Source organism: Felis catus, chromosome A1, assembly GCF_018350175.1.
Source record: "Felis catus isolate Fca126 chromosome A1, F.catus_Fca126_mat1.0, whole genome shotgun sequence".
NCBI lineage: Eukaryota > Metazoa > Chordata > Mammalia > Carnivora > Felidae > Felis > Felis catus.
In genome coordinates this window covers 154,209,686-154,235,656 of record NC_058368.1, presented here as the reverse complement: position 1 = coordinate 154,235,656, position 25,971 = coordinate 154,209,686, and the positions used below count along the sequence as shown (strand labels likewise).

Below are 25,971 nucleotides of genomic sequence, written 5' to 3'. Positions count from 1 at the left end.
AAAGATATCCACTTCCTAATTTCTCTAAAGAGACAGAGCAAAAGGGACTGTAGGTAGGATTAAAAATTTATGAATCTTAAAATGGGGGTAGATCATTCTGGATTATCTAGTTATACACAATGCAATCACAAAAGTCCTTAGAAGTGAAACTGGCATCACAGTCAGAGGAGATATAATGCTAACAGTAAAGGTGTTTGCAGTCATAATTTGGCTTTGAAGAAAAGAGCTAAGGAATGTGGGCGTCCATACAAGCTGGAAAAACAAGAAACTGGATTTCCCCCTGGTGTCTCCACAAGAAATGCAAACACCTTTTTTAGTGTAGTGACATCTATTTCAGATTTTGGCCTCCAAAACTGTAGGACTAAAAACTTAACACTGAGTCTGTGGTGGGGCGCCTGGGTGGCTTAGTCTGTGTAGCATCCAACTTTGGCTCAGGTCATGATCTCACAGTTGGTGGATTCTGGCCCCTCGTGGGGGTCTGTGCTGACACCTCAGAGCCTGGATCTTGCTTTCTATTCTCTGTCTCCCTCTCTCTCTTCCTCTCCCTTGCTCGTGCTCTGTTTCTTAAAAATATACAAACATTAAAAAATTAAAAGGAAAAGAAAAGAAAAGAAAAAAACACGGAGTCTGTGGTAATTTGTTTCAATAGCAGTAGGAAACTATGAGGTTCACCTTCATTTTTGCAGATTATTTTCACTGGCTATAAAGTTCATACTGTTTTTTTCTCTCTCTCTCTGAGCACTTTAAAGATATCATTTCATTGTCCATTAGCCTCAATATTTTCAAGGAGAAATTGGCCATCATTCATAGCTTTCCTGAACTGTATGTAATTTATCATTTATCTCTTTATCTTCAAGGTTGTTCTTGTTTTTCAGTTGTAGTTTTTAGGAGTGCCTTGATGTGGTTTCCTTGTCTTTATCTTGCCTGTATTTGTATAAAATTCTTGAAACTTTAAATGTTTTTTCCCCAAATTTGGGAAAATTTTAGTTACTATTTCTTAAAATACTGTGTATTATGTGTAATGTCCTTCTTACACTATAACTGCATATGTGTTAGACCACTTGATATTGTCGCACAAGACAATGGACACTGTTAAATATTTTTTCCAGTTTTGTACCTCTCTTCTAGTGGAATGATTTCTATTGATCTACATTTTTTGCTGACACTGTCATTTGCCACCTTTAATTACTTTTAAGCTCAACCATTTTCAAAAATTATAGATAATGTACTTTTAAATCCTAGAATATTCATTTATCCCTTTTTTAAATATTTATTTAGAGAGGGGGGAGGGGAGAGGGGCAGAGAGAGAGATAAAGAGAATCTTAAGCAGGTTCCACAGTCAGCACAGAGCCCAATGCAGGGCTCAATCCCATGACCCTGGGATCATGACCTGAGCCAAAATCAAGAGTCAGATGCTCAACTGACTAAGCCCCCAGGTGCCCCCTCCATTTATCCTTCTTTTATCTATTTTACTTTTTTTTTTAAAGGTTTATTTATTTTTGAGAGACAGGAGGGGAGGGCAGAGAGAAGGGGAGACAGAGAGTCCCACGCAGGTCCTACCCTGTCAGCACAAAGAGAGATGCAAGACTAGAACTCACAAATGATGAGATTATGACCTGAGCCAAAAAGGAAATGGATGCTTAACTGACTGACCCACACAGGTGCCCCTATATTTGACTTCTAAGCTTAAATTTCTTTTTTTTTTTAGTATTTCAAAATTTTCTTTATTTTCTTGGACATATTTATAACAATTGCCTTAAAACTTAGTCTTAATTACAACTCTTGTCATTTTGATTCTTATTTCTATTGATTTGTGTGGTTTTTTGGCTATGGGTCACATTTTCCTACTTCTCACATGTCCCCTCATTTTATTTTTCCATTGTCCACATACTTTGTGGAAATTCTGGATTCTTTTATCTACCTTTCTAAACTGTCAACTTGACTAGACTAGAACTAGGAACTCTTTTTCCCTCTAGTGGTAACAGTTGAAAACTTAGATTTCCTTACCTCAGCTGCTGTCTTCTGCATGGCTCCTTAAAGTCTTCACTATCCATACCTAATCCACAGGTCTAGCAAGGGCTGGAGTAAAATTCACAAGTTTTAAAAAATTTTTCCCTTTGTGTCTCCTTTTTCAGATTTTTCTCCTCACTTCCAATTACTGTACAAGCCCTGAATTCTATTTTATGAGTCAAGACTCATGAGATGTACATTTCTGCTTTAGAAATGCTATGTGAACTAGGAGTCCTCGTAAGTTAAAAGGTAACAAATGCAAATCTCACTCAATGAATCTACCAATTTTTATAAGTGCACTCTCTTCCACATTTTTTTGTTTTTTTTCCACTCCTAAACCTTAAATACTTTCATATTTTTTCAAAGTTCATACAAGTTATTCTGAGTCTAATATTACCTGAATAAGAATTGTGTCACCACAAGAAAATAGTGACAAATGGACTAAATTAAAATATATTCTTTTAATGAAAATGATATCATTAACTATGTGAAAAAGAAAGCCTCAGTGTGAGAGAAGATATTTTCAATATCTATTTCTGAGAAAGACTTATATCCAGCACATATAAAGAATTTTTATTCATCAGTAAGTCAAAAAAAATAAAAAATGGGCCATAGGCTTGAAAAGACAGTTCTCAAATATGACATCCAAGTGGCCAATGCATATAAGAAAAAGTGGTAAATTTTATTCATTATTAGGCAAATGCAAACAAAAACCACAAGGAGAAACCATTACGCACTCACTAGAATTGTAAAAATTAAAGAGAAAGAAAATAACGTTTATGAGAATGTGCAACAACCAAAACTCTCTGACATTTAAGGGAGTAAGAAAGTAAACTCTTTGGTGATATCTACTAACGTTGAATATCTATGTATCCTATGATCTAGGAGTTCTACTCCTAGGCCTATACCAGATAGAAGTGCATACCTATCCTCACTACAAGAGATTCTCTGGAATGGTGACATTCCAGATACTTAGTATCTATTTGGGAAGGATTCGATAACCACCAATTGTATAGTATTTACTGTTTATTTACCCAATTATATATTATATAAAAGTAATAATGAACTATAACTGCACATAGTATTCATGAATCTCACAAACATGTTAACTAAACTAGGCACAAAGGACTACATAATGTATTAGATAAAGGAAAAAAGTTATTTATGAAAAAGATTTTGTATAAGTTGCAAAAACTGATCAATGCTGTCAGCAGTCAGGTAATAGTTAATTGGGGGGTGACATTTAGTGAACAGAAGGAAGTGTGACAGTATCTGGTGGTGCTAATATCAATGAAGTCCTTAAAATATTTAAATACTGTGTATATCTAATTTAAAACTCATGTTTTAAAACCTCTTCTGAGAAAGACCTGAGATTCAAATGAATTATACAGATTAAATATAATAAACTCTAGATTTTGTTTTAATAATCATCACTGATTTGGATTATCAATCACAGCTGTTGATTTTATGCATCTTGTTTATAAGCTTAAGCTTTGTAATTTTTCACAAAACATAACATCTTTCCACCATATTTTTCCTGCCCTATTTTTATAACATCTATTTCCTCATCTATCTACCTAGTAAATTTACCTAGTAAACAATGAAATCTTATACTCCAATTACTCCAATGAAATCAAAATTATAAAGTGAGCAGTGTTTTTAAAGGCTAGTATGTTCCCTCATTCCTTTTTTTAATGTTTGGCACATCTGTATCAGAATTTTCAATGTTCAAGTCTTCAAAAACTGTCTATCTTTCAAGCGTTAGGAAGGGCATTTGAAAACAACATACCCTTCTATTATTTTCCACTTTACAAGTCCACTTTCGTCCCCCCTCCCTAAAAGGGCCCTAAACCCTTCAGGCCTTGAATCATGTCACTATCATTCCAGCTAAAGGGAACTGGAGAGCACTCCCCTGGGTTCCTATTAACACCTGCTACTTAATCAGCCAGAGGGGCTGTTGGTGACTGATGGCAGAGTTCCATCCATCCCTCTGCCCTACCTCCCCAGAGGCTGTACCACCATTGCAGCCATCCCTGCCTGGGGAGTGAGAGTAAAAGAAATTGGGCAACACAGAGAGTTGGAGAAATACATCCAATTGTTCAAAAGCTGGAATTTGTTAGTAGTAAATTCCCAGTTATAAATTTGCAAACCAAGACGATGCAGCTGTGGAATGTATTAGCTACAAATCTGTAATTTTTCAACCTTCAGATTCATAAATATTTTAGGTATTGTACAAATGCAGCGGCAAATAGTAACAGAGACCTCCCTGGATAGAAGGTTACTACAGATAAGATGTATGTGACTAAACGTAGGGGGGCCTTACATTTTGAACGAGGAATAAGTTTAGCAGTGCAGCCATCTCTAATTTAGACTGTTTTCTTAATCTGCTGCCAGGGGACCATGCTGGGTGATTCACAGTAATGAACTCCACCTGGATGTTCTGTAAATCTGAAAAAGAGAACTGCAGCCTAGTAACTATTGTTACCACAGATCTGGTTGAGTGAGCTCTAATTTGATCATTAAGTGACCATCCCACCAAGGAACCATGAGAAATCGGGGAGACCACCATTCCGTGAGAGCGCAAGAAAGACTGTTTGTTTAAGTAAGATTATTATCAAATAAAACCTATATTAAGAATAAAAAACAGAAACATTTGTAGAACAATAAAAATAAATTAATACTAAATATTTAATCCTGGACCAGTGGATCATCGTGTGAGTTTAAAGGGATCAGGATTTTTCAACAGTAAAAAATGTAATATGAATTTTCTTGACAAAAGATGTTTAATAAAATTGTTTTAACACCATTATACAACCAGTGGCAGTTAATCTGCTGGTAACTATAATACTTGCAACATCTAGGCTTATATAAACAGTACACTAAATTATTATAATGTATTGCATAATAAAATACATTGAGCAGATATATATACATAATATTATGTTATATATATTATATATATAAATAATATAAAATATAAATAATATAATGCATATAGTTTTGTAACAGTAATGAAATGCTATCTATATCCTGTAAAGCACAGCTGGACTATATGACTTGAATTTATTTCTTTATTTCTGACTGAAATTCTTGATCACTATCTTAATAAAGCAATTTGAGAACAAGGCCATGGCCACTGCTGCTGCCTCTGTTGCTTTATCAAGGCCCTTGGAAACCAACCTAGAACAAGTTCTATCAAAAAATAGGCCATTGGTTGATCTTGCTTCTCCCTGTTACTGAAATTAATTTTCTGTCCATTTCTTGTTACAATTCTTGTTCAATTTAGTGGATATTTATTGTATCTTCTTGTACACCTTCCCTTCCCCCAATAATAAAACAAATATAAGGCACATGTTTCCCTGGATAACCACCCCTCCCTTATTTGGAATCCTGGTAGTTTGAGTGATCATTTGGGACATAAGTCAGATTTACCTAGTTTATAAGCTATATGAGCCAATAGAGAATTCACTCAGTCATTCAATTCATTCATGCATTTATTCATTGATTTTTTCTTATTAAGTTCTGGTTGAATTTCAGTTGAATCTTAATAATATTCTGCTATACTGTTGAATAAATCCTTTCTGATCACAGTGGACATAGGATTCTAATGCCCAGATTTGTTAGTTTGTGTTTACGTGTATACACTTGTGTGGGTAGATAATCTGAAACACATAACAGAGCCAATTATCATGCCCATGGTTACCCTTTTTGTGAATCAGATTTTAATACACATGGTATTTTCTAAAAACTATGGGTACCCGTATTCTGATTAATTTTACAAAGTAATTAAAAGATATTCAGTCAATGCTGAGTATTTTGTATTCAATCATTAAAGGAAATAACTGTCACAAGGGAGAATGCATTCTTGTTACTGGAAATTTATTAGTAAAGACTGATCATGCCGTGGTGGGTGTTTTGTAGCTGGGATGCTCACGATAGATGACATTCAGATTAGATGATCTTTGATATTCCTTTCAACACAGGTATTTTTGATTAATAAAAATTCATAGTTTGTAAATATTAGAGATCTCTAGGCACCAGGCAGAAATGAAAAATAATGAGCAAATATTTGTCCTTAACATTTAAGTAGACTTAGACCAAGTCAAATAGAAAAAAGTACAGAAGTAAATCAAAGTAATATGTCAACAAATTGAATAATATGTTTTAGCTGCATATATAAATGCTAAGGAGATTTTCACAAAATAGTTAATGAATAAAGATTTCTGGGAGAATTTAATTTTGAGTTCATCACAGTAATAACACATTAACTTCAGAAATTCTTCCCAAACTCTAGTCCCTCACACTTTTCAATTCAATTATTTTTTCCATTATCCACGTATATTACGCACAAACATAGTGTAAACCACTTTTTCTCTTGGATCCACTGATATCTGGAGATATCATACAGAACTCTTTCTCAACTAAGTAAATGGCAACTTCAAATCCTATTGGCTGTAGATTTAAAATATAACTATATTCTAATCACTTCTTGTCAACTAAAAGACTAATGGGGGAAAATACACAAATCTAACATACTTAAAACTTTAATACTCCTCTCTCTCTCAATAATTCGTAAGGATATAAAAAGAATGTAAGGATATAAAAAAGGAAACATTTATAACCGTAATGACCCAACGCATTATTTTTTAAGACTATTTTCTTAGAGAAATATTAGGTTTATAACAAAGTTGAGAAGAACAAAGAGTTCTCATTTCTGCCCTACACATGCATAGCCTTCCTCATTATTAACATCATTCACCAGAATGGTCCATTATCATCAAAAGCGAACCTACAATGACACATTATAATCACTCTAAGTCCTATCTTTGGAGTGGTGCATTCTATGAGTTTGAGCAAAGTAAAATGACATATAATAATTTTTACATCATATAGAGTATATTTATTTCCCTAAGAATCTTCTGTTCATTTGTATCTGATCCCCACCTCCAATACCTGTCACTACTTTTTAATGTCTCTATAGTTTTTTCTCTGAATATTATATAGTAGAAATCATACAGTGTGTAACTTTTACACATTTCCTTTTTCGAATTAGTAATACACATTTAAGATTCTTCTGTGTTTCTTCATGGCTTGCTACCTCTGTTCTTTTTACTATTTAATAATAATCAATTTCCTGGATGTACCATAGTTTACTTGTGCACCTACTGAATGACATCTTGGTTGCTTCCAAGTTTGGGCAATTAGGAATAAATACATCATAAACATTAATGTGCAATTTTTTATATGGACATAAGTTTTCAATTTTTTGGATAAATACCTAGGAGGGCAATTGCTGGGCCATGTGGTAAGGATATGTTTAGTTTTGTAAGAAAATGCCAACTATGACCCAATTTCTTGCATGTTATTTTCAACTATGGCAGGAAACACATTATTTTTAAGTGCATATGGAACACTTACCAAGACAGACCCTGTGCTAATCCATAAAACAAGTCTCAATCAAGCTCAAAAGATTGAAATGATAAAGAATATACTTTCAGAACTTATTTTTTTTATAATTTTTTTCCCAACGTTTATTTATTTTTGGGACAGAGAGAGACAGAGCATGAACGGGGGAGGGGCAGAGAGAGAGGGAGACACAGAATCGGAAACAGGCTCCAGGCTCCGAGCCATCAGCCCATAGCCTGACGCGGGGCTAGAACTCATGGACCGCCGAGATCGTGACCTGGCTGAAGTCGGACGCTTAACCGACTGTGCCACCCAGGCGCCCCTACTTTCAGAACTTGAAAGACACTGAATTAGAAATAATAAAATATATGTAAACACACACAAATTTTAAAGATTAAACAATACAATTCTTAATAGTCCATGAGTCAGAGTAAAACTAAAAGATTGGGACACATTTTAAAGCAAATGATATAAAAAAACACAATGTATAAAAATCTGAAATTTTGTTAAGAGCTAAAAATAAAAAATAGTAATTTTAATGTTTCTGGAAACAAATTATTTAATCCTTCTTCAAAGGATGCAATAAAAAAACAAAATGAACAAAAATACATGAAAGAAGCAAACACATAGGTAAAGAAGACAAATCATTGAGATAGAAAATAGCACTGAAAATCAAGAAAGTCAAAAGTTGATTCTTAAACAAAAATTAATAAAATAACTACCTTGCAAGAATGATCAAGTAGAAAAAGGGAATAACGACTATCAACAAAAAAGATGGAATATCTCTGTAGAACTTCAAGAGATTAATTAATATTAGATGAATAATACCCATAGATATTTCATTATATTATATTATATTAATTATATTATATTATATTATATTATATTATATTATATTATATTATATTATATTATATTATATTTTTTTACAACTATGCAACACAGTTTGTTAGGCAAAAATCCTCAAAAAATACTGAGCAAAATTTACATAAAATATTAATAGAATCAAGCAATATGTAAAAATATAATATATTAATACTCTGATAAACATAGAAATATTCTCTGTGGCTTCTCCCATCAAGATGTCTTAGACTTCTTTTCTTTTTCCTAAGAAATGAATCACCCAAGAAATTTTCTCAGTCCATAAAAACTTGTCCAGAGAAACTTGGGTAATCCAGAGAAAGTTCTGATGTAGTCACATGAGTGAGTCCAGGAAAACGAACATAAAAATACCCCACCAACACACAATATAAACAATAATAAATCATTGTTTTGAGCTATCACATTTTTTTTTAACGTTTATTTATTTTGGGGACAGAGAGAGACAGAGCATGAATGGGGGAGGGGCAGAGAGAGAGGGAGACACAGAATCAGAAACAGGCTCCAGGCTCTGAGCCATCAGGCCAGAGCCTGACGCGGGGCTCGAACTCCTGGACCGCGAGATCGTGACCTGGCTAAAGTCGGACGCTTAACGGACTGCGCCACCCAGGCGCCCCGAGCTATCACATTTTAGAGTACTTTCTTATTCAAGCCTGAATAAATGATAAAATTAAAAGATGAAGTAAAACTATTTCCAAAGGACATGACTCTCATGAAATCAGCTAGAACATAGAACTAGTAAGTAAAGTGAGTAACATTACAGGATACAAGATCAACAAAGTAAAATCAATTTTGTTTCTAGCAAAGGACAATTATATTGAAGTTAAATACTAAATACCATTTATAACAGCATAAAAGTAAAAAAAAAAATCTCTTAAGGTTAAGTATAAGAAAAGATGTGCCAGACTCATGTACTGAAAATATAAAACACTGTTTAGAGAAATTTAAAAGACCCAAATAATGCAAAGGCATATTGTGTTTATGATATGAAGTCTCACAACTTTTAAAATAAAAAATTGTCCTTGATTGGTCTATGGATACAATATCGTGCTAATCAGTATCTCAGCAGATGTTTTTGAAGAAATTGACAAATTGATTCTAAAATATGTATGAAAATGTAAAGCATCTGAAATAGTCAAAACAACTTAAAGACCTATAATAACGAAAATAAGTTTAGAAAAGAACCAAGTCAGAGAATTTAAACTACTTAACTTCAGTGTTATAAAATTATAATAATCAAGGGAATTTTGGCATAACAGATCACTAATGGAAACTAGAGTCTAGAAATAGATTCACACATGTATGGCAAATGGATATTTTAAAAGTTCTATGGAAAAAGACAATCATTTTAACATGTACTGCTAAAACCACTAGTTACATATATGCAAAAAAATCTTTGAAACTATATTTATTGCCATATTTAAAAATTACTTAAAATGAAAAATAGAGTGTAAATCAAAAGCTACAAAACTTTTAAGATGAAAACAGAAGGTATTTTTAACTTTATCTTAAGACAAATAGTCTTTGTTGTACCCAAACCATGTACCATGACAAACATAAATAAAACATTAGATTTTATCAATATTAACAAGTTTTGCCATTTGAAAGTCATTTGAAAAAACAAGAATACAAGCCATATACTTTCAGCAAATATGAAACATTTATAAATAGTGTATCTGGTAAAATGAATACATCCAGAATATATAAAGAAAACCCAAAACTCAATAATTGAAAAAGTAAATAGCAGAATTCGTTATCATTTCCACATGTGAGGAGCTAGAAGTTACCACTTCAACCCAAAAAACAAGTAAAAACTGCATAGGCTGAAAAATCAACTCTTCTTGGTTCATTCACAAAAGAGTAAAGGACACAGGGAAAACCACTGCTTCTAAGTCAGGACATACAGAAGATGAATATGGAAGTCTCAACTTACCAGAGTAGAGTTCACAGGCAGAAACCACGTAGTAAACTAGAGGTGTAGTAGGAAAACCTGAAATGTAATTGAAAAATTGGTGTAGGCTTAATGTGAACAAATCTCATGGTTAAAGGCACCAGGGGGTTCAGTCAAGGGACGGGTGGAAAATATTGTCAAATTTACTACAGAAACTTGACCAGGTTTCCATAGTACATATGGAAGAAAAATTCCCTTCTGCTTTTGGCATGAAAATGAGAAAAAAAAAAAGTTTTTAATTATAGAGTACTTTATCCTTCCCTAAGGAGCAAGGCCTTCCCTAAGAGTACACTAGTTAACCAGTCCAACCAGTATGTTGGACTACTGTTAAAATTTAACTATCCCAAGGGGAGGGAAATACCCAACTCCAGTCAGCTCTATCCATTCTGCACCATCTAAGAGGGGAGAAAAGTCCTGAGAAACTCTTGTCAAGTTCACAGTCCAGAAGCGCAGGGATCATTTAAACACTGTAACCTCATCATAGGACTATAGAACACTTCTCATAATCCTACATTTCACCAACGCATCACCAAAGGCCAATTTATAAAAGTCCCTTTACCCAGTATATCATGTACAGCTACCAAGAAAAAACTAAAAGGTGTAACAAAAGAAAACACACACACACCGCGCGCGCGCGCGCGCGCGTGCGCGCGCGAAGGAATAGAGCAACTATCAGAACCAGACATGCAGAGATGTCAGAATTAGCAGAGTGGGAACTTAAAACAACTATAATTAACATGCTAAAGTCTCTAATGAGTAAAATACACAACACACAAGAACAGATGGGCAATGTAAGCAGAGAGAAGGAAATGCTAAGAAGCAGCTAAAAAGAAATGCTGAAGGTAAAAAACATTGTAATAGAAACAAAGAAGGTCTCAGATGGGGTTATTAGTAGACAAGATGCCACTCAGGGAGGAATTTCTGAGTGAGAAGATCAATAGAATCTATGAAAACAGCACATAGAAGACTGGGAAAAAAAAAGAAGAACTAAGACAATAGGACAACTACAAAAGGTATAACATGTATATAATGGGAATACTAGCAAAAAGAAATAAAGAAAGCAATAAATAAAATATTTGGAAGAATAATAACAGAAATTCCCTCAAATTAATGTCAGGCATCAAGCCACAAACCCAGGAAGCTCAGAGAGCACCAAGCAGAACACATGTCCCGACATTTAACACCTAGGTATATCATTTCCAAGCTTGAGAAAATCTAAGATAAAGTAAAAATCCAGAAAGGAGTCAGAGGGAAATACACCTTATACATAGAAGACCAAAGGCGGGAACTATCATTCTCAGAAAGTATTCATGCAAGAAAGGAGTGGAGTGAAATATTTTAATTGTTGAGAGAAAAGCTATTAACCTAAAGTTCTCTACCCTGCAAAGTTGTCCTCATACGTGCATTAAGTCATAAAGGAATTTGTTATCAGTTGACCTACTTGGCAAGAAATGTTAAAAGATTTTCAGAGAGGAAGAAAATGATATAGGTGAAAACTCAGATCTGCATAAACAAAAGAAAGCCACTGAAGGGTAAGCGAAGATAAAATAATTTAATTTTTATTATTCTTAATTTGACAGTAAACACTTTGTTTAAAATAATATAATTAAAACAATGTAATTGATTATGTATGCTTATGTACATAGCATGCTTATATACGCTTATAAGCACAATGATGACAATGAAAGAATGAACAAAATGGGAAAATTAGGATATTTGAGTTATTATGAGGTATTCACACTACCTGGTAATATAATGTTATCTGAAAGTGGACTTGAATAGCTGTAAATATATATTGCAAACACTAGGGCAACCATTATTTTTTAATGGAATATCACTGATATGCTAAGAAAGAGATTAAATGGAATCAGAGAATTCTCAGTTAAAAACCACAAAAGTCAGAAAAAGAGTGGAAGACTAAAACAAGAATTAAGAACAAAGACAGAAATCATTAAAAAGTAATGAATATGGTAGATATTAGTCCATATATATCAATACTCAATTTGAAAATCAATAGTCTAAATATAACAGTTAAAAGAGATTAACATAATAGATTAAAAAATGACTCAATTATATGTTGTTTACAAGAAACCAACTTTAAACATGACAACACACATAGATTAAAAGTAAATGGATGAAGGAAAATATACTAAGTTAACACTAATTAAAAGAATTCAGAAATAGTTATATTAATTTCAGGAAGCAAACTGCTAAGTAAGGAAAGTTATCAGGGATAAAAAAATGGGTGTGTATTTATAAAGAGATCAATTCTCCAAGATGACAAAATGATCATTAACCACGCATCCAAAAAAGGAGTCTCACACTATGTGAGACAAAAGCTAATAGAATTACAAAGAGAAATAGATGAATTCACTATCATGGTTGGGAATTTATCAACATCCCTCTATCAGAAATTACTGGACCCAGCAGGCAGAAAACCAGTAAGTACATAGTTGAACTCAATACCATCAATCAAACTGGATATAATTGACATCTAAAGACTACTTCATCCAACGATAGCAGAATACACATTCTTCTCAAACTCACATAAATACAGACCACACTCTGGGTCACAAAACACATCTTAATAAATTTAAAAGAATGGAAAACAACATATGCTTTCAGATCACAAATGAATTAAACTAGAACTTAATAACACAAAGGTAACTGCCATATGCCAAAATATGTGAGATTAAACAACACACTTCTAAACTATACACCATTCAAGAAGAAATACTGAGAAATTTAAAATTTGGGGCATTAAATAAAAATGAAAACAATTTATCAGAATGTGTGGGATGCAGCAAAAGCACTGCTTAGAGGGAATATTGCAGCATATAATGTATCCATTAGAAAAGAAGATATAAAACCAATAATCCAAGTGTTCACTTTGGGAAATGAAAAATAGGAAAGCAAATCAATCCAAAGTAAGCAGGAAAAAACATAATAGCAAAAATAGAAATCAGTGAAATTGGTAACAGGGGATCAATAGGGAAAATCAGCAAAACCAAAATCTAGCTCCTTGAAAATATCAATAAAACAGATACAGTAGTCAGGTTAAGGAAAGAAAAGAAGGGCACAAATTACTAACATCACAATTGAAAGAGGAAGGACCAGTAAGGTTTCTATGGGCATTAAAAGAATCATGAAGAAATATTCTGAACAACTCAAGTCTGATAGCCTGCAGGAATTGGAATTCCTTGAAAGTCATAGGCAATTCAAAATTCACATAGGCAATCTGAACAGGCCTATATCTATTAAAGAAATTAAATGAATAATTAATAACCCTCCAAAACAGAAAGCACCAGGCCCAGACAGTTTCAATGGTGAATTCCACCAAACATTTAAGGAAGAAATTATACCTATTCTCTGTATCTCTTTAATAGGATAGAAGAAGAGGCAATACTTTGTAACTCATTTTATGAGTTATCTTAGCTCTTAATATCAAAATCAAACAAAGACATTGCAAAAAAAAAAAAACAAACAAAACCCTTATAAAAAAGTATCTCTCATGGACAGAGATGTAAAAATCCTAAAAAGAATAACAAATTGAAATAAATACAGTATAATAAGAATTGTAAATCATGATTAAGCAGTGTTTATCCCAGATATGCAAGGCTGTTATATACTTGAAATTAATGAGGGTAATCCATCACATCAATAAGCTAAAAAAGAAAATCATGTGTCCATATCAATGGATGCAGAAAAAGTATTTGATAAAATCCACAGCCATTCATAATGAAGACTCAGTAAACTCAGAGGGAACTTACCCAACTGAATCAAGATCTACAAAAAACCTAGAGCTTCCATTATACATAAGAAAACTAAGCTTTCTCATTACAATCAGTAACAAAGCAAGGATGTCCCCTCCCACAAGTCATTTTCAACATCATACTGGAAGCTCTAGCTAACGCAGTATGACAAGCAAAGGAAATACAAAGCATACAGATTGAGAAAGACCTAAATCACGCTCCTTGGTTTTTACCCAAAGGAGGTGAAAACTTATGCACAAAAATACACACACGAATATTCATAGCAGCTTTATTCATATTTGCCCAAATTTGGAAGTTACCAAGATGCCCTTCAGCTGATGAGTGAATAAACTGTGGTATATCTACAAAACTGATTACTATCAAGTGTTAAAAAGAAGTGAGCTATCAAGCCCTGAGGAAATATGGAAGAACCTTAGGTGCATATTATTAGGTCAAAAGAAGACAATCTGCAAAGGCTATCTACTGTAAATTTCTAACCACATAACATTTTGGGAAAGACAAACTGTGAAGAAAATGAAAAGATCAGTGGTTCCCAGGGCTTGAGGTGGTGGATAGAGACGATTATATAGATGGAGTACAGAGGATTTTTAGAGGAGTGAAAAAACTCTTTTATGATACTAAAGTGGTAAATACACCTCATTACATACTTTTCCAAACCCATAGAGAATAAAACACAAAGAATGAACTCAAAAGTAAACTATGGACTAGCGTGATTATTGATGTTTATTAATGTAGTTACATCAGTTGTAACAAATCCATCTGATGGATGTTAATAATGGGGGACTATATACATATGTGAGGTTGCAGTATGTGGGAAGCCTCTGTACCTGCCCCCAATTTTTCTGTGAATCTTAAACTGCTTTAAAAATAAAAATATAATAATGATCAAAAGATTTGAACATATTCTCAATCAAAGCAGATATATGAAGGCACATATAAATGCAAGCACATTAAAAAGGGTTACCACTAATTATTAGGTAAACTTTAATTACAATCACAGTGTGATATCTACCTTTTAGAAATTCTCCAATTAAAAAGACTGACCACATCTAGTGTTGGTGAGAACTGGAAGCTTGTACACTACTGGAGAGAACTAGTAAGAACTGAGTGCTTATATACTACTAGACAAAATGTGAATGGTAAAATAATTCTGCACAAGAGTTTGCCTATTTATTAAAAAGCTAAGCATGCATCTGCCATATCCTCTAACCTTTCTACTCTTTGTTATTTGCCAAAGATAAAGGAAAGCATATGTTTAAAGATTTCTCACAAATGTACACAGAAGCACTTTTCCTAAATAACTAAAACCTGGAAGTACCTCAAATGTCCACCAACAGAATAATGAATAATCCATGGTATATTCCTTCAGGAAATTACCAATCGGTATTAACATGGACGATGATCAATGCAACAATATTGACTGCCAAAAAAAGAAAAATGTGATAAATGAAAAATAGCCAGACACCAGAAGTGTGTCTTATTGTTCCATTTCCATGAAATTCAAAACACTTAGTAGTACTCTACAGAGAGAAATAAGAACACGAGTTACCTGTGGAACCAGCAGGAAAACTGACTAGAAGGAAGTACAAGGGAACATCCCAGAGTAAGTACAGTGTTCCCTATGTTGATATGCTTACATGAAATGAAAAACTCAGTAAACTGTACAATGTCTGTGTACTCGAATGGATATAATTTTATCTCACTGAAAGAAGAAAACATATGTGATAATAAAATATTTCAATAAATGGACCATAAAGAAATGTACCTAAACATGGAACCAGAGGGTAAAATGATGCAGAATAGAAAACAAATAATAGAGAATTACAATTTCTATCCAAGAGGTCCCTTAATCGCAGTATTAGCAGTTCCATCAAAAGAGAATGAATGTAATGAGTAAGAAGTAATTATCAAACTAGCAAATAAACAAACAATATAATAAGACTTTTTACTTGGACAGAGGATATTTGTAAATTTTTATTTATTAATTTGGTAGAGAAAGAGAATGAGAGCTAGTGAGGGAGGGGCAGGGAAGGAAAGAGAGAATCCCAAGCATGGAGCCTGACAGGAGGCTCAGCTCAATCTAATGAACTGTGAGATCATGACCCGAGCCAAAATCAAGAATCAGGTGCTTAACTAAGCCACCCAGCCACCCCATCATATCTAATATTTAATTACAGAGACTCTAAAGCCCTAATTCCTGGGTTAAATTTCGGCTACCACTGATTATGCAACTTCTAGCAAATTATTTAACCTCTATATTCCATGTTTCCTCATCTTTAAAAAATGAAAAACAAACAGTACCTCCTTTACTGTTATGTTGTTTTAAGGATCCCACAAGTTCAGATATATAAGGCATTTTGAGTAGCATCTGGAGTTGATTAAGCACTATGCAAATGCTAGTTTTATTAGTGTTGTTGTTACTAGTTCTCTTGTTAAAGGAAATACATGGATTTACAAAATTAAAAATATCATTAAATTCGCAGTAACCCAAATAAAAACAACAACAGACTCCCATCAAAATACATTGCCATAAAATTTCAGAAGCCTAAGAACAAATGGAAAATGATAAATCTTCCTAAAATATTGAAAGAGAAAAAGGGGAGAAGGAACCTGATCACTTATAAAGGTTTTTAATCACAATTGCATTAAAATTTTTTAAAGCTGTGCTGTAATACAGAGTATAGTACAGAATAAAGTATGAGAGCAAATATAAATATTTCAGGCATGCAAGAAATTTCTCACTAAATAAATTAATGGAAAAATGAAGAACAAAGTGAAATATATAAGAATAAGGAAAAATATAATCCGCTAAAAGAGAATTCTTATGAGAAATCTTGTGACAAACAATAGGACCAGGGAGTACTGGATACAGACCAGGGCAGGAGGTAGAGTATTTTAAGAGGTGTTTTCAAGAAAAAAAAAAGAGATTAATTTTTTTAAATGTTTGTTTATTTTTGAAAGAAAAAAAGAGAGACAGAGTGCAGTGGGGGAGAGGCAGACACAGAATCTGAAGCAGGCTCCAGGCTCTGAGCTGTCAGCACAGAGCCCAATGTGGGGCTCGAACCCACTAACGGTGAGAACATGTCCTGAGCTGAATTTGGACACTTAAATGACTGAGCCACCCAGGCACCCTGGAAATAAAAGAGCTTTTGTGCACCTGATATGATTCTAGAAATAGTGGAAGAACTATTGGACTTCAATTTAAAAAAAGTTATTGCAAAAAAAAGAACTAGTTAAAATTGCTCTTAAAAATCATCCTGAGAAATAAAATACATTACTATTAACTACTTTGATCATCAGTAAGAAATATTTATGTAGTCATAATACTGTTTATTAACATTTGACCTAGAATCAATCTATAAAAGTCAAGGGGAAAAGTCATTTAAGAAGTGAAAGCAATTGGAAGATGAAACAGGTGAATTCTAGAAGGGCTAATACCCTTCTCTTAAAGTGTCAGGAGTTAAGAGATCACTCTGTAGTGAATAGAACAAAAATAAAGGAGTTAACTATATCCTTTCAAGTTCCAATAAACAATAAAATAGCTAAAAATTGTGATGTGAATATATTGGGATGAGGGAGAAGAGACAAGAAGAATCAAAGCAAACTATATATATATCAATTTCAATAAATTGAAATTTATTTTTATCATTTAGAAGTACACTCTAAGAAACAATAGTAATAAAGTTAAAAGTAGTACCTCCCTCTGGCAGTTGAGTGTAACAGAGCAGGGCACTGTATTTCGTTGTAATCTTACTATATATCTACTATTTATCTTGTACACATGCATGTATTTCATAGATGTGAGAAAAATTACTGAAGATACTACAAAGATATAAAATGTTAGCTAGTGAGTACAGAAGATGACAAATTAAATGGAATAGAGCTCACAAACATAAAAATATACAAAAAACATTTATGATTATATTAAAGTCAGGACTTCAAGTCTGTGTTGAAAATATTAATTATAATATTGGGACAATGTTATCTATATGATGATAAGTCTAAGTTTAGATCCTTATATCATACAGTACTCAATAATATATCTCAGACAGATTTCAGAAATTATTTTTTTAAATACTCTTCAAGTATTGAAAGAAAATGTAAGGGAGCTATTTTTTTACAATTTGGGATGGAGAAGACCTTCCTGCTCAAGAAGAATGACCCAACCGCAAAGAAAGCCCGCAGGGTTGATTACTTTAATATTGTGCACTTCTATTTAAAAGTAGCCATAAACAATGTTAAAAAGCATGTAAGAGACTGGAATATAATACTGGCAACATAAATAACAAATAATATCTGTAAAAATAAAATTGTCCATGACATCCACATAAAGACATGAAAACATTATCCACCCAATTAATATTCAATGAAATGTAAGTTAACACAATGTTATTGTTTCACTGAAAGTTTTGACCAAAATGAAGTTTAGGAAAAAGTCCCCGGCATAACCTCTTATGCCTGGTTCTTTTTTATAAATTGAAAACTCTGCATGTCTCATATGGGAATTGATGTAACTAAACTTTCTTTCTTGTAGGGATTGATTTGGGAGAATTATATTTTTTATTAAGAAATTATTACATGTTTTCAAATTAGTTTTATTGTACAAAATAATTTCTTATAAAGTTGTAAGCAATTTTCTGACACAGAGGTTACTTTCTCCTTACTTATTATTTTATATATATGTGATTCCTTTCCCTTTTTCTTGACTCAATTTCTGTATGGTTCATATTTTAATGATTTTAAAGTATTTCTGTTTAATTATTGGCTTGTTATTTGTCTTATTTTGAATATTTTATTATATTCTAGCTCCTCTTTTCCTTTTGTTCACTTTTCATTTAATACTTTTTTTATTTTTGCATTAATTCATTTATTCCCTTTTCTGATAAATATTTAATACTATCAGTTTTCTACTGCACTCTGCTTAATTGTATCCTTAGATTTTGATACAGAGATTTTCACTGTTGTTATTTTTAGGACTTCCTCAATTTCAGTTTTCATTCTCCTTTGATGCAAGTCTTGTTTAATGGACAGTTTTGAAAGTTTTTTTGGAAGGGTTTTGTTTCTTGTATAATTTTATGATTAACTTATAGTTTTATTATCATTTAAATACCATTCTTGGTATTATTTCTACTTTCTAAAAGAATATTTGTTCTGATAACTTAAAAAGTAGCAATTTGGGGGAAATACACAAGACAAACTAAAAATCTGCTTATCTTTCATATCTTCTACCCTCCTCGTTCTATTAACACTCTACTACCCCTTCATAGAAACATACACAAAGGGAAGCTAAAATCTCGTTTATTGCTTTAGCTTTTGTATTAAATATTTGGAAATATTTTTTTATCAATGGAGAAGTAATAAGCATACCATGATGCAACTCTGTCTTGGAATATTCTACAACTAGGAAGAAGAGTGACATAAACCTATACATACTGATAAAAGTTCCCGAGCCAAACTGAGAAAGCATTAAAAGCAAAATCTCAAGGAATATGTATACTAAAAACCATTGTATTTAAACCATATACTTATAATTAAGTATGTAAATGCACATAACAGAGATTAGGATTTTTGCATACCACATCCTTAGTAGGAATAGGATAGATGGGGTGAGTGAGTGAAGGGCACAATTCCAGCTTACAGTCTAGTACCTTCCCCACTGTGGACCAGGCTAAGGCTAAGCTAGACTTTATCTGAAAACTCATCCCTGCTCAGGGCACATTTCCCTTCTTGCTTTATTATTTCTTTACACATTTTTGTGAAGTGTGCACCCTCAATAAACCATAGAACCACGGACCCTTGAATTCGAGTCTCAGTAATGTTGCAGTGAACCTGACATGGCCTGGCACATATGAGTGTAAAGAAATGTGGCTAAAGGACATTAAAAAATCAAGTCTGAGAGAGGGATTAAATGTGGTTTGTATAAGTTCTTTTTGCTTTGAGGTGGGTTTTTTGGGGGATGAAATCAAAGGACACTTCCTCAGACATGAGGGGCACAGTATCCTCAAACATGAAAAATTAGAGAAATGTCAGTAAATAGTAGCTATAACTTCACACAGACTCTTAATTATTTAAAAGATTTTTATTTCTGATATCTTTTAGAGAATGCACAGGCATTCTTTTATACTACTAAGTCAAATGTTTGTTCTCAGACATAGATTTCAGCTGTTCAAATTACTGTGAGAATTACAATAATACATTTGTATAGTACTAATCTTGTTAAAATAATACCTTTAAATAGCTCTTTATAATAATTGGTACAAGAAATGGTGCATTTCTTGAATCTTTTAAGAATATTTAGATGGCTATATGCCTCTCTCTCTCTCTCTCTCTCTCTCTCTCTCTCTCTCTCTATATATATATATATATATATATATATACACACATATATATATACTTGATCTTTAATAGTTAATTTTTAAATTAAAAGCAATATGAATACCTCATTAAAATGTTTTAGAAACTTATGAAAGTTAAGACTTAAAAAAACAGTATAGCAATCCCATGTTCTGGTTGTACATAGGAATTGTATTTTTCTTTTAAATTCAAGGAATAAAAATTTAATCAAATGTTGAGAGGTCACATAGAGCGCCCGCACACACACACATTGACTGAATGCATTGAAGAAGTTCTGATTATATTTTATGTTTTTTTTAATTTATTATTCAATTTTTTAAACTTCTAGAAATCCCTAATAAAGGGCACTTAGTCCTATGGAAGAAGACATTAAAGGATATTTGCCATCAGAGATTACCTACTAGAACTATAAATCACATGTCACTTAGTGATATATCTATAACTACTTAGTTGACATGACAAAATCGGATAGTGATTACATGATTTATGAGGTAGAGAGGAAGAGAACCCCTCAAGGGGAATATTCAGAGAGACCAAAATATTTGAACATGGAAAGAATGTTTTACTTCTCTTAATATCAATTCAGATTTACATAAGGGGGGAAAATATCTAGTGAGTTATTTAAGCACCATTTTATGAAGTTAGATATGAAAGAGAAGAGAATAATTTTATCAAGGTGATAAGCAAGGATAAAAATGCTTGCAGTATAAAAACAGGGTATAAATACTATCTCAACAAATAAAAAAATGGGATCCAATAGAAAAAAAAACAGCATATTTTAAGAGATAAAACATGAACATGTAGTCCTGATTTAAATTCAAACTGCATTATTTATTAATTTTTTAATCTTTGTGCTATTATTTAACTTCTCTCTGCCTCAAGTTACTTAAAGAGTAGAAATTAACATACCTATTTTATAAGAATGATCTGAAAATTAAACATGTTATCAAACATAAAATTTCTTATAACCATGTCACACAGTTATTCAATTTTAAATTGACAGCTCTCATTATTGTCAGCAAATAGAAAATATCGACCTGAAAATTTTGTTTTTCTGTTAAAATGCCCTTCACTTCATCACAGTTTCTGTTTAAGAGACTATGTGGGGGTAAGACCTAAATGTTTGGGGGTTGTCTAAAGGAGATGTAGGACCATTAGGAGCATTGAAATGTATGAAACACAGTTACCTGCAGAAATGATATTATATTCAATGCATTCCTGTTTCCATTAGAGCTGGTTACAATTAGAGGAGAAAACAAGACAAAAGTTTTCAAACAGCTTCTTACATAGTAAACTCTTTTGTGAAGATAAAAGTTTCAATATGGTCAAGAAATCTAGGAAGAAGCAGATTTTAAACAATACATCAATTCTCTTTGGTCTAGTCAAAACAAGGGCTGACATTTACTAAGATTTATGTGGCTCATACAGGGCACCTGTGTGACTCAGTGGCTCAGATCATGATCTCATGACTTTTGAGTGCAAGCCCTGAATCAGGCTCTCTGCTGACAGCTCAGAACCTGGAGCCTGCTTCGGATTCTGTGTCTCCCTTTCTCTCTCTGCCCACCCACACCCCCTACACACACATGCACTGTCTCTCTCAAAATAAATGAACATTAAAATTTTTTTAATAAATACAAAATTAAAAAGATTTATGTGGCTCATATTATTCAAGACATGTTAAATGGATTAATTTATTTAACCCTTACAACAACTTTGTAAGATAGTATTTATTCTTCTCATTCATAATGTAGAGACAAATATTACATGGCTCCCAGCTTCACAGTGTGCTTGAGGGTAGAGGCAGATGTGTGTACCAATAGGCAATAAAATAAGCCAAAACAAAAATATATAAAATAGAACAACTGCATGTGTAAGTTTTAGAGAGGAGGAAAATTGTGGTTAGTCAAGTCTACCTGAAGCCTGGTAATGTTTCCCTTTTATCTTAGATGCTGTTTACCCAAATTTCCATTTTGGTCCAAGATGTATTTTTAGACATCTATCCAAAATATCTTTCAGGATGACAGAATGGGAACTCAGGAAGAGGTAGCCACAAGCAGTCTCCACTTTACTGCAGGAGAGTAATTATTGGTCAAGGGAAATGGATATCTCTCTCTTTTTTTTTTTAGATGGCTTTAATTTCAATTCATCACTTCCAAATAGTTGACTACAACTCTAAGGTAACTTTCCACCATTTCCAACATACATATCTCTTTCCATTCTAGTGCTTGCCAATCAAGAATATTTGCTGGGACAACTAAATTCTGACTTGCCCAATTTGGAAAATATTGCATATTGAAACAAGTCTGAATTTTGGGGCTAAGCATGAGAAGAAATTAAATCAACTCCTTTTTCTCCAAACTTAAAAAAAAAAAAAAAAAAAAACTTTGTTATTCAACTCAGTGGAACTTTCTCCTCAATATAAAAACAAAAAGTAGTGAAGGGGAGAGGAGCTGAGATGGTGCCATAGAAGGCCTCGATGCTTGTCTCATCTCTTGAACACAGCTAGGTAACGATCAAATAATTCTGTATACTCCTTAAATTGATCTGAAGACTGATAGAACAAACTGCAGGAGGAACCTCAGTTGTGGAGAAAATAGAACACACCGGGATAAGTGCAAGGAGAAATTTTCCCCAAAGCCATTGGCTGGGAAAGCAAGAGAGGTTTATATGCATGAGTTTTTGCAAGCAGAAGGGCTAAAAGACTTCAGTTTCAGAGGTCCCAGGTCTTGACTGGGAAAGAGACCTGAAGACAATGCCATACTCCAGGAGCAGAGACAGGAAAACAATCCCAGTTTGGACGGTGCAATCTGAGAGTCACCTAAGTGGCATGGGGAGAGACTGCTATTCATTTTTTTGGAGGGCATCTGTGAGAGGTGGCATTGCCTTCCTGGAGACAAAAGAACTGAAAGGAGAAATTTCCCTCTCCTTCCTTCTTAGCATTGGAGCAGAGACCTCAGACCTGCTGAAGGTGGCTAATTGGAATGAACAGTGGCTATTTCACCTGCTTGCTCCAAATCCCATGCCCCTGAACTCTGCCCTTCTGAGTCAAACCTGTACCAGTTCCAGAGCAGAGAGACAATTTCTCAGAACACAGAACACCACCCAGGTCCCCACCAAACCAGGTCCCAAAAGTTGGAGTTTTAAAAGTCATCAGGCTTAAACAAACAAACAAAAGTCAGCAGTCCTATATGGGATAGAGCTCCAAGTGCACTGTGGTGCTCCATGCAGGCAAGTGATCTAAAGACAAACAGTATGAAATCAGCAATCTGAAAAATGCCTGTGATGCACCAGGGGAAATTATTCACTCTTCCAGAAGTGCTTCCCTGAAAGCGGCAAGTACAAACTCACCTTTCCAGGGACAAAGGAGTGGACTGGAGCTATTTCCCTCCCCCACCCCTCAGCATAAAACAACTTCAGTCAAAAACATGGCACCAACACTGACTGCCTAACCTGCCTACACCAAGTCTCACCCCACTGCACTCTGCTGGTACTGCTTTTGTCAATCAAGTGTGCCAATTGACCAGCGTAGCAGACCCCTCATCCAGAAGACCAGCACAAACCCCTGCATGCACCATGTCTACTGATCATAGAGTTTTACAATGCTTCTGTTCTAGGGGAAGTAGCATTCAGTCTTATTTAACAAGCTGACCAGCACACAGATAGTTAAATCTCACATCGTGGTCAAGGCCCAAACACTCCACATTGCAGGCAAGGAGAACCTTTGCAGAGAACTGACCTGAGGGATAGAGCAGTTATGACACAGCGACAGAGTGCATACAGCACATTAGAAACACGTCCTGTAGCACCAGGCCCTGGAAATACGAAGAAATAGAAGTGCCAGGCCAGCTTCATAAAACCATTACTCTCAAGAACAAGAAACGTAACAGGCTTTCTGAATACACACAAGAAGACAAAATGCCAAGACAGAGGAATTTATCCTAAAAGAAAAAAAAAGAAAAGGTCATGGCCAGGGATCTTATTGAAAACGATATAAAATAATATGTCTATCCCAGAATTTAAAGCAACAATCATAAGGAAACTAGGTGTGCTTGAGAAAAGCACAGACGACATAAGGGAGACCCTCACTGCAGAAATAAAAGAGCTAAAAACTAATCAGGCCAAAATGTAAAATATAATAACCCAAGATTCAAAACTGACTGGATATAATGACCACAAGGAGGGAAGAAGCAGAGGAACAAATAAGTGATATATAAAACAGAATTATGGAAATTAATGAAGGTGAATGAAAGAGGGAATGAAAACTCTGGAATCACGAAAGTAGACTTAGGGATCTCAGTGACTCCATCCAGCTTAATAACATTCATATCATAGAACTCCAAGAAGAAGAAAACAAGGGCAAGGGAGGAGAATGTTTACTTGAGGAAATTATAGCTGAAAACATTCTTAATCTGGGGAAGGAAAAATACATCCAAATGCAGGAAGGACATAGAACTCTCATCAAAATCAATTAAAGCAGGACAACATCAAGACATATTGTAGCTAAGTTTACAAAATATAAAGAAAAAATTCCTAAAAGCAGCAAGACATAAGAAGTCCCTAATTCACACGGGAAGATCAATTAGATTAACAACAGACCTCTCCACAGAAACTTGGAAGGCCGGAAGCAGTGGCATGATATATTTAATGTGCTGAATGGGAAAGACCTGCAGCCAAGAATACTCTATCCAGCAAAACTATCATTCAAAATAGAAGAGATACAGAATTTCCTAGACAAACAAAAACTAAAGGAGTTTGTGACCACTAAACCAGCCCTGCAAGACATATTAAAGGGGCCTGTGAGTGGGGAAGAAACACCAAAAGTGACAAAGACTAAAAAGGAACAGAGAAAATCTCCAGAAACAATTATAAAACAAATAATAAAATGGCCCTAAATTCATATGTATCAATAATCACTGAATGAAAATGAACTAAACTTTCCAATCAAAGACACCGAGTGTCAGAATGTATTAAAAAAAAAGACTCATCTATATATTGCCTAAAAGAGACTCATTTGAGACCTAAAGACACCTGCAGATTTAATGTAAGGGGATAGAGAACCATTTATCATACAAATGGACATCAAGAGAAAGCTGGAGTAGCCATGCTTATATCAGACAAACTATATTTTAAACCAAAAACAGTAACAAGAGATGAAGAAGGGTCTACCCAACAAGAAGACCTAACAATTGTAAATATTTATGCCTTTAACTTGGGAGCACAAACAAAAAGAACTCATTGATAGTGATACACTAATATTAGGGGACTTTACACCCCCACTTACCACAATGGACAGATGATCTAAGCAGAAACTCCTCAAGGAAACAATGGCTTTGAATTACACAGTGGACCAGATGGACTTAACATATATATTCAGAATATTTCCTCCTAACGAAGCAGAATGCACATTCGTTTTGAATGCACATGGGACATTTTCCAGAATAGATCAAATACTGGGTCACTAATCAGTCCTAAACAAATACAAAAATGTTGAGATCACACCATGCATATTTTCTGACAACACTATGAAACTTGAAATCAATCACAAGAAAAAATTTGGAAAGACCACAGATACATGAAGGTTAAACAAATACTAGCAAA

The 25,971-nt window shown here is 33.7% G+C and overlaps 1 long non-coding RNA gene across 1 annotated transcript in view; it reads right to left on the bottom strand.

Annotated features, from left to right (window-relative positions):
• Positions 1-1,998: 1,998 nt before the first annotated feature.
• Positions 1,999-25,971, bottom strand: part of LOC123379101 — a 183,443-nt gene continuing 159,470 nt past the window's right edge. The window contains exons 2-4 of the long non-coding RNA XR_006583089.1: positions 10,229-10,285; positions 4,334-4,458; positions 1,999-2,079 (exon numbers count right to left, since the gene is read on the bottom strand). This is a non-coding gene — a long non-coding RNA (uncharacterized LOC123379101). The remainder of the gene's footprint in view (positions 2,080-4,333; positions 4,459-10,228; positions 10,286-25,971) is intronic.